This window comes from Adiantum capillus-veneris, chromosome 21, assembly GCF_014529385.1.
Source record: "Adiantum capillus-veneris isolate H3 chromosome 21, ASM1452938v2, whole genome shotgun sequence".
Lineage (NCBI taxonomy): Eukaryota > Viridiplantae > Streptophyta > Polypodiopsida > Polypodiales > Pteridaceae > Adiantum > Adiantum capillus-veneris.
Window position 1 is genome coordinate 108,207,675 of NC_140951.1, and position 9,781 is coordinate 108,217,455.

Below are 9,781 nucleotides of genomic sequence, written 5' to 3' on the forward strand. Positions count from 1 at the left end.
CTTTTCCAAATCGCTGTTAACTTCTTTGGTTGGTTGGATCCGGCCCCGCTGCCCTTTCGTCGAAACGCACAACACTCTTTGGTCTAGAGTGGTCGTTCCAAAGTTAAAACTTAAACACACTAAGGAAAGGTAGTGGGTTCGATTCGTTGGTTAATGCCTCAGAACGGGTGAGCCACGTAGCCAATCGTGCACACAACGATAGTCAGCGGAAGGGTAAATCTATACTAATAGATAATGGGGAAGGGGATTCCGGCTCCCCCCCTTGACACGCGTGGTCAGCAGAATGATCCGATGCTGCTCCGGCTGGTGTGTCTTGGCGCCCAGCATCACAGCGTGCAGCGCCACTCAGAGCGAGAAAGAGAGAGACTACTTTCGCCAACAGCGTGATGAGTGCCCCTTGCCACGCGTCCCCACATGGCACACCTGCCTGGCCCAAGCCTCGAGGCAGGTCAAAGTCCACAGCAGACTGGAACTGCCGCCACGCACGCTAAGAGAGAGAGAGAGAGAGAGAGAGAGAGAGAGAGAGAGAGAGAGAGAGAGAGAGAGAGAGAGAGAGAGAGAGAGAGAGAGAGAGTCTGGACTTCCTCGCAGAGAGAGAGCGAGAGACTTTGAGAGAGAGAGTCTGGACTTCCTCGTAAAGAGAGAGAGAGAGAGAGAGAGACGAACTTGCAAGTTGCAACCATACAAAATTCCTTTCTTTGAATTTGCTAAGAGGAAATTTTAGAAAATTAGGTTATTTGTTTTTATTTTTACACTATCTCCTTTTCCCTTCGCCCTCAACCGGCATTTTTGAAATTGAAAACGACACGATATTAGGTTGAGACACATTTTTCCCAAACATTGGGCGCAAGCCTCAGCTGGCATTTTTGAAATTGAAAATGGCGCGATATTAAGTTGAGACACATTTTTCCCGAGCACTGGGCGCAAGCCTCAAAGCAGTGGTCAACACTGGTGACTGACACAGAGACAGAGAGAGAGAGAGAGAGAGAGAGAGAGAGAGAGAGAGAGAGAGAGAGAGAGAGAGAGAGAGAGAGAGAGAGAGAGAGAGAGAGAGAGAGAGAGAAAAGAAGAAGAGAGTTTTAACATTAAAGATGTAGCCGATGAGCAAAGTTGAACTCAAGACCTATTAGCAATGTTCGAGAAAAATCATTTCTCCAAACATACAAAATTCCCTTTCTTGAATTTTTCAAGAGAAAATCTTAGAAAATTAGGTTCATTTTTTGGGCTTTTAGACTAATTTTCTCTATTTTGGGGCGAAATTTCTCCTTTCCCCTTGCCTTCAACGCCGGACGGAGGGCTGGCAGAGAGAGAGAGAGAGAGAGAGAGAGAGAGAGAGAGAGAGAGAGCACAAAGGGGGGCCCTTTTCAGCGCAGTCCGAACGGAGGGCTGGCACCTAGAGAAAAAATCATTTTTCCAAACATACAAAATTCCTTTCCTTGAATTTGCCAATAGGAAATTTTAGAAAATTAGGCTACTTTTTTGGGTTTTTACACTATTTTTCTCTATTATGGGGCGGAATTTCTACTTTTCCCCTTGCTGTGAACCGGCATTTTGGAAATTGAAAACGGCATGATATTAAGTTGAGACACATTTTTCCCGAACACTGGAGAGAGAGAGAGAGAGAGAGAGAGAGAGAGAGAGAGAGCTTGCTAAGTGCTTATGCTCAATAGGGAGACAGGTAGAGAGAGAGAGAGAGAGAGAGAGATGGAATATGGATGGCTCGTGAGTCGTGACACAAAAAGAGAGAGAGAGAGAGAGAGAGAGAGAGGGATTGTCTGGCACCGTCAAGCAGGGTTTGTCAAAAATGTGTCTCACCTTAATATCGTACCAGTTTCAATTTCAAAATGCAGGTTGAGGGCAAGAGGAAAGAAAGAAATTCCACCCAAAAGTCAAGGAAAAACACCGCTAAAACCCAAGAAGATAAACTTATTTTTTAAACATTTCCTCTTGACAAAATTAAGGAAAGGAAGTTTTTCTGTTTGGAAAAATGAATTTTCCCGAGGACTATTGGCACGCTTCCACTCGAATGACTTTCAGCAAATTGGCACCGAGCACGGTCGGATTGTTGCAAGCATGACAACCTGTGTAGTTTTGGTAGCTTGAGCAAGGAGGATTGGGTAGCGCAGATCATAGGTAGCCAAAGAGTGGCCGTCGTAGTAGCAAGTGCAAAGAGCGCACGTTGCCCTATTGACAGTTGGCGATGGGGAGGTCCACAAAGAGAGAGAGAGAGAGAGAGAGAGAGAGGGGGGGGGGGGGGGGGGGGGGGGGGGGGGGGGGGGGATTTAAGGCCTCAAAGGCTCAAAGCAACTCCTTGCACCCGACAAGAGCGCACGCTGCCCCTATTGACAGTTGGCGATGGGGAGGTCCAAAAAGTGAGAGAGAGTTGGGGGGGGGGGGGGGGGGGGCATTTAAGGCCTCAAAGGCTCAAAGCAACTCCTTGCACTTGCCTCCCAAAAGAGGAAAAAGTATGGGGATCTCCTCTACAGCACTGTGAAACGACACACAACGAGAGCCAAAAGCGAGGCGAGGGGTGTAGGTGCACATGATAAAGGGGGAGAGAGAAAGAAGAGAGAGGTTGTGTCTGTGTGTGTGTATGAGAGAGAGAGAGAGAGAGAGAGAGAGAGAGAGAGGGGGAGAGCGAGAAAGAGAGCTAAGGATAATGAGAGAGAGAAAGAGCGAGGACCAAGGTGCATGATGGCCAGTGCACAAAATCGCAAATGCAATTGCAGCCTGCCTCAAACGAACTGGAGAGAGAGAGAGAGAGAGAGGACTCGCAGTGCTAAAAAAAGCCTAGGTTTAGTGTAGTCCCACCTACAAATTTTGAAATTTACCTCTAAATTTTGTATTTGAAGGTAATAAAACCCTCAAATTTTATCGATTTACCTCTATTGTTTCACATGTGTAGGTTTGCTAAGTTTTTGGAAAAAAGTTTTTTTCGAGCATTGGTGAGGAGGTCCCGGGGGGAGAGGAGGGTTGTCGTTGTTGACGATGGCCATGCCGCCGTCGAAGGCAACACCGTTTTGTTAGTGTCACTAAAGTGACTGCCCTTTTGCCAAAATGCACAACACTCTTTGCTCTAGAGGGGTCGTTCCAAAGTTAAAATTTAAACACACTAAAGGAAAGGCTGTTTTGTACGGCATTATTTGGGTTCTATGGTATCCATGACTCTAGCATAGCATGGATTTGTTATAAGCTTCTGGTATTATGCTAATATAATATAATGTACACCACTCACATTTGTGAGTTTGGCCAAAAGAAAAAAGGCTGGAAGAATGTTTGCAAATGTGACACTTTAATGGAAATTTATTGGAAAGGTAAGAGGCTAATTTAAAAAAACATTGACCCCAAGTGTTCTTAGAATTATTATAGCTCACTAGTATAGCAGGCGCTGCCTCTCTCTCTCTCTCTCTCTCTCTCTCTCTCTCTCTCTCTGTGTGTGTGTGTGTGTGTGTGTGTGTGTGTGTGTGTGTGTGTGTGTCTCACTTTGGTTCAAAGGTCACTACCGCGAGGATGCCGGAGTCAAGAGACAATGACATGTGGCAAGGGGGGCGGAATTCCCTCCCCCTTTATCTATTGGTATGGATTACACATGGTTCTTTACAATTTGACTAAATTTTGAAATATAGTAGTTCAAATTAAAACAAAAAACCTTGATTGTTTTCTCTTATTTTGAAGTCCCAAGCATACATTCTCAAGAGGTGACCGGAACAAGAGTACAAAATTGGAACATTTTTCTGTCTGCCCCAAATGGGGGGGGTCTATTTAGAATATTGAAGAAACTGCACCAATGGATCCCGAGACAACACTACTAACACCAAAAATAGTCGCACTAGCTATCTTCTCAACAGCATTGACAAGAGTCCCTACCATGTCGGGGACTCCATCGGTGGGAACAATTTCAAAGCCAATAATGTAATAGAGTTCTTTCTTGCAATGCTACCAGCCTTTTTTTTTTATTGTATATCTCTTGCCTTCCTGAGGTTCAAAGCCTGTATACTCATCATAATGCATTTTGAAGTTTGCACTAAACCTATCATAATATGTACTCCATGCTCCACCCTCTGAATATCTAGCATAGTACATTCGCACCCATGGAACGACATGATAGATTTCTCTCTTTTGTTAAGGTGGAATTGATGAACCTATGGGACAACACAAAGAAAAGTCATATATAAAGCAATAAAGTAAATGGTAATTAAACTATAGGCACAATTTTTGTAATTCCCTTAGCCAGTTTATGTCACTTGATTAAATATTTTTTATATGTGTGTGTGTGTATATATATATATATATATGTGTGTGTGTGTGTGTGTGTGTGTACACATACATATACATATATATGTGTGTATATATACATATAGGTATGTATGCATGTATATATATACATACAAACACATACCCACACACATAGATAAAAGAAGATTCTTCTTTGACTAATTCACAAGAAGTTTTGGAAAAATTCTCACAATAATTCCCACATTGGGACTTACCTCAACATCATCATGAGTTTGTGCGAGGCAGGCACGGCATACCTAGCTAGGTACAATTAGGGGCAGGGAACCATCGGCCCCGGTCCGGGGCTGACGGTCCCCTGTCCCCAATCGTACCTAGCTAGGTATGTAGTGCCTCCCTCGCAAAAACTCATGATATTATGCATTGTATGAAAAACATTGAAACCTTTTCTCAACCCCCCCCCCTCCCCCCAGTCCGAGGCCGACGGTCCCCTGTCCCCAATCGTACCTAGCTAGGTATGCAATGTCTCCCTCGCAAAAACTCATGATATTATTCATTGTATAAAAAACATTGAAACCTTTTCTCAAACCCCCCCCCTCCCCCTCCCCTAAATATGATACCCCTCCCTTATTTTTAAGCTTAGAAGATAAATTATTGGGAGTCTACCCATAACTTATACGCTTATGTAACTTGTAAAAAAAACCCCCTCCCTTGCACTTACGTGGTACGGTACGTTTTCCATGGTGAATCTCCCCCGGGAGATTCACTATTAGTAACGGGGGGATGTCATGTGCGTGCATCAAGATTAGAGAAACCCCCCTATGTACGGTATCTTACTTGCTAACCTATCCCCCTACATACGGACAAGATACGGACGTTCTCGCAATGAGCCATCCCCACTCATACAGATTTCGTACGGAATGTAATGACCCATTATTTTATGTATACTAGTAACATAACAATTTTAGAAGCACATGGTTTTGCAAAAATACATGTTGAAGTGCAAATGGATAGAAGTGTACATTGTAGTGTGTTTTCATTTGCAATAGATGTTAAGAGAACAAACCATGAAAAGCAACAAATATAATGAATACTAAATTACAATAAACCAATCATTTTAATGTAATTTGTCAAAAAACAAATAGCATTTGCCTTGTAAACTGATACAAATCTCAATCTCAAAACATATGATACTAGCCACTTACTTAGTAGGCTTCCCACGTGGGATTTAAGGCACACATCTGAAATGGATTGTTCTCTAAATAACAAAGCATACTCTTAAACAACCATTAAAAACTTCACTCATCAAATCAAAACACATTACAAAACAACCCATTAAAAGATTAATCTTTTTGAACAAAAATAATTATATATGATATGAATGCACGTCTATGCTTAAGCAAAATATAACTTTTAAAAAAGCACCATCTGTATTTAATTTTGAGTTTGTACATAAAATATAAATCTTAAAAATTTTGGCAAAGTCTCCTTTGTACAGAGACCTCTTTTTTAAAAAGAATCAATATACCCTTTTCTTGGGCTCCCACATGGGATTTTCATCACATAATTTCTTTTTTCAAACAAACTGCCCACCTCATCTTGGGCTCCCACTTGGGATTTAAGGATTATCTTACACATTCAAATCAAACACATTTTCAATAGAGTCAAAGTAATCTAACTTCAAAGTGGTGGTATGACACATAGACCCAAGGTATGCTCGACGTGTTTTGACAAGAAACTATAGCTCAAGATAAAACACTCGGTCAAGCCATATTACCATGTGGGAAATTGAGACTATAGAAGTTGTAACTACATGTAAAAGAAACTAATGATCTTAAAATCTTTAACGCTTTTTATCGTAAAAAGAGACAACTACACATTTGGTAAGAATGGATAGCTCAAGAGGCCCGGTAAAGCCATATGGATAGCTAGAAGAATTGAAGGTAAAAATCGAAGGTCAAGATGGCACACCCGATCAAGCCATATAACCATGTGACAAATTGAAACTATATTTATACTTATATACAAAAGAAATACATTGTGTATGTGTGACACATAGACCCAAGATATGCTAGACGTGTCTATATTTGTAATTATATACAAAATAAAAACATTGTGTATATGTGACACATAGACCCAAGGTATGTTAGACGTGTCTTGACAAGAAACTATAGCTCAAGATAACACACCTGGTCAAGCCATATGACCATGTTGGAAATTGAGACTATAGAATTTGTAACTACATGTAAAAGAAACTAACGATCTTAAAATCTTTAACACTATGATGTCACACATCCAGTTTGAGATTAAGTACATTCTTTATTGAATTAATACAACATTACTATCCAAAATTGTGAGTATCACTAACTGGCAAAATCTAGGCTAGATTTCGAGCTTGCCTTGAAAAAATTTGACAAAATTTGACAAGATTTAGTGTAACTACTAATAGATGCTTCAAACTATGATCTAAAAGCCAATTTAGTGCATCAGACAAGCAACGAGAGGCTCAGGGAGTCAACAGCATTGGCGGCTGCAGTGGAAGAAGTCGAGACTCGAACGCCAGTTCCAGCAGGTCGAGACGTCAAGACTAAGCGTCATTGATCAACAGGTTAAGACTCGGATGCCATAGCTAAAGCCTAAGGGCATTGAGAAGGCAAAAACGATTCACGACTAAAGTGAACTGAGAACTCACCCTGCGTTTGGCAATCGCTTCGCTTGCAAGGTGTTGGCCTCCCATCGTGAGCGTCAGCACAAACTCCTCCTCGCATCGTCATCATCCTTGCCGAAGAAGTCTGAAAAGATAGGCTTAATAAGATGAGGCCCATGGAAGCCGTTGAGAACGCAAACTTGCTGCGGGAATGTCATGTGACACATCCAACCCTATGTGTTCGTAGACAAGCTACAGCACGACAAGGGTTCAGTCAGTCCAGTCAATCTAAATTTAGAAGTGATTTGTCACTTTTTGTGAGTCTATTCGTAGACCGTGCATGCCCAGTCACTTAGTGTAGATGCATATCCTCTGGTTGCACACAGCATGATCATAAGCATTCCCATCAGAATCCATTAGAATCAGTTAGGGAAATTTTCCAATGATTTTAGCCTATTTTTCCTATTTTTGACATTTTTCACTTATTAATTTAAGTGACTTCCCAAAAAAAATAGGGTAGGGCAATTTAGGTAAGAAAATATATAAGCAAACCAAAGCTAGCACTCTTGGGTAGATGAGCAAGGAGCACAACAGGCCTTTGGCAGCAGGTACTCCCTCTCTCTCAGCAAGAACTCCTCAAGCACCCCATCAGCCCTAGCGTTTTTTATCATCGCCAACCCCCCATCTAGCTTGGCGTTTTCAGCCATTGCTTGACCTCGGTAGCCTTTGCATCTAGCATTTCCTGTCGCCAGCAGAACCACCAAATCAACAGCAGTTCCCTTAGCATTTTCAGCCCTAGCAACAACAGTCAAAACAACGTTTTTGCAGCAAGAAAAACAGCGTTTTTCAAGCCCTAACATCCCTGCAGATAGTCAACGTTTTTCAGCCTAAAACAACAGACCAAATCAGCGTTTTCAGCCCTTAAAAACAGCAGGCAAATCAGCGTTTTCAGCAGCCCGAATCAGCCCCAGATTTTCAGGAGATAGCGTTTGTGGACCGCAGTTAGAAGGTTGCAGATTTCAGCCTTAGGTCGTCGTCATCGTCATCGACACAGTTCCAAGTTGCATCAGTTTCCATGCATCATCATTGTACCACTTTGTGCAATCAATAGTAGACCACTCTCGTCGACGAGAGGGGGGCCTTCGGAGGAGGGTTTTACAATGTCTCTGGTATCGTATCTCTCTTCTCTCTCTATCTCTCAGTCTCATACACTTGCAAGCACAATGTCTATTCACTTTGTTTGTGATCATAGCATTCTCTCATTAAGAACGGAAGGCTCTACCTTCCATAAGAACAAAAGGAACCTTGAGCATAGTTCGGAGCACTCATCTTGAGCAAAGCGCAAACATTCATTCCGTTGCACCTAATAGGGAAGCAGAGCACAAAACTACAAAACAACTACAAAACAAAGGCCTCAAAGCAAGCAATCACAGATTTAACTGATCAGTAGAGAAAAGCTAGCTTTGAGATGTAGCTATAGCAGAAATAAAAAACCGATGTTCCAGGTATACAAGACACCATCAACCAGTTCGGTAGGATTAATGACACAATGTTGAAGACACTGCCACTACAGAAGCTTGCATCATAGTGTATAGACAAACATCTAAAGCATAGAAACAATATGAAATTTACAGATCAACATTAATTGAAGAAAGAGTTTGTGGCAAAGCCTTGCTAACTTGAAACAAATTTGGAATCCAACACTGGCTGGGAATGGTGAGCGTAGATCTAAAGCCAATGTCTACCAAGTGAGGGGGGATACTAGGAAGCTAGAGAAGTTAGAATAGCAACGGTGAAAATTTCACTTAAAGAAATCTGAAAACCTTCACTGAGGATAGATCTGAACATTGTTTTCAAACAAGAGGATTGCACAGGCTAACTACATTGTCAAATATAAGCAAAACTGACAACAAAATCATTATACAAGACATAAATGGAAATGTAACATCGAAGAAATGGAAAAGAAGGCATGACGAAACAACATTTCATAGAATAAGACAGAATAAAGAACGATAGAATGAGATCTTAAAGGCACTCACCTTGAAGGCAGTCGCAGTTTTCAGCCTCTTTGCGGAAAGCATCAAGGACATAATCAATGAGCTCCGCGCCTTCGGTGTAGTGATCCTTGGCCCAGTTGTTGCCAGCTCCGAACTCGCCAAAGACGAAGTTATCAGGGCGGAAGATCTGCCCATAGGGGCCTGTTCCAACATTGTCCATAGTACCTGGCTCCACATCCATGAGCACGGTGCGAGGCACATAGGACCTACAACTTGCCTCGTTGTAGTACACATTCACTCTCTCCAGCTGCACGTTAGCGTCACCGTTGTATGACCCCGTGGGATCAATGCCGTGCTCTATGCATACCACCTCCCAAAACTTGGCATCCATTTGGTTGCCTTTTGCACATGTTTGTGCATTCACAACTTCTATGACGAGGAGGTATCCAGCTCATAAACTTAGTCCAAGCAATCAGCCAACTGAAGTCGCTCGGTTGCAATCCCCACATTGTAGAGCGACTCTTCGTCCCACTGCCTTGTTGGTCACTATACGAATATTGTTCATCTGCTGTCCGATGTCTAGTAATTCCATCTTAGCCAGCACCGGCTAATGATTAGGAACATGTGCATAATCACTCACCAATCAAAGCAACTCGAATGAAACGCAGGCTGGTGCTCACCGGAGCCCGCCCTCTCGCAATGTGCTACATGTATCACATTCGCCATCTCTTCCTTCCATGCCTTCTTGGGCACCACCACAGCTGGTTTGCATCGCCCTGTCGTAGTGATCTGGTCTCTACTACCTTGGCTATTCTCATGTTCACTCATGTTGCGCTCCCACTCGGTGGACAACTCGCTTTGTCGAGGGGGAACTCATCGGCCATCCATGGCCTGTCCCAACATG

At 42.6% G+C, this 9,781-nt stretch overlaps 1 pseudogene; it reads right to left on the reverse strand.

The window, feature by feature from the left end:
• Positions 1 to 4,792: 4,792 nt before the first annotated feature.
• LOC147431501 (tubulin beta-2 chain pseudogene) lies at positions 4,793 to 9,277 on the reverse strand (annotated as a pseudogene).
• Between the last annotated feature and the right edge of the window lie 504 nt (positions 9,278 to 9,781).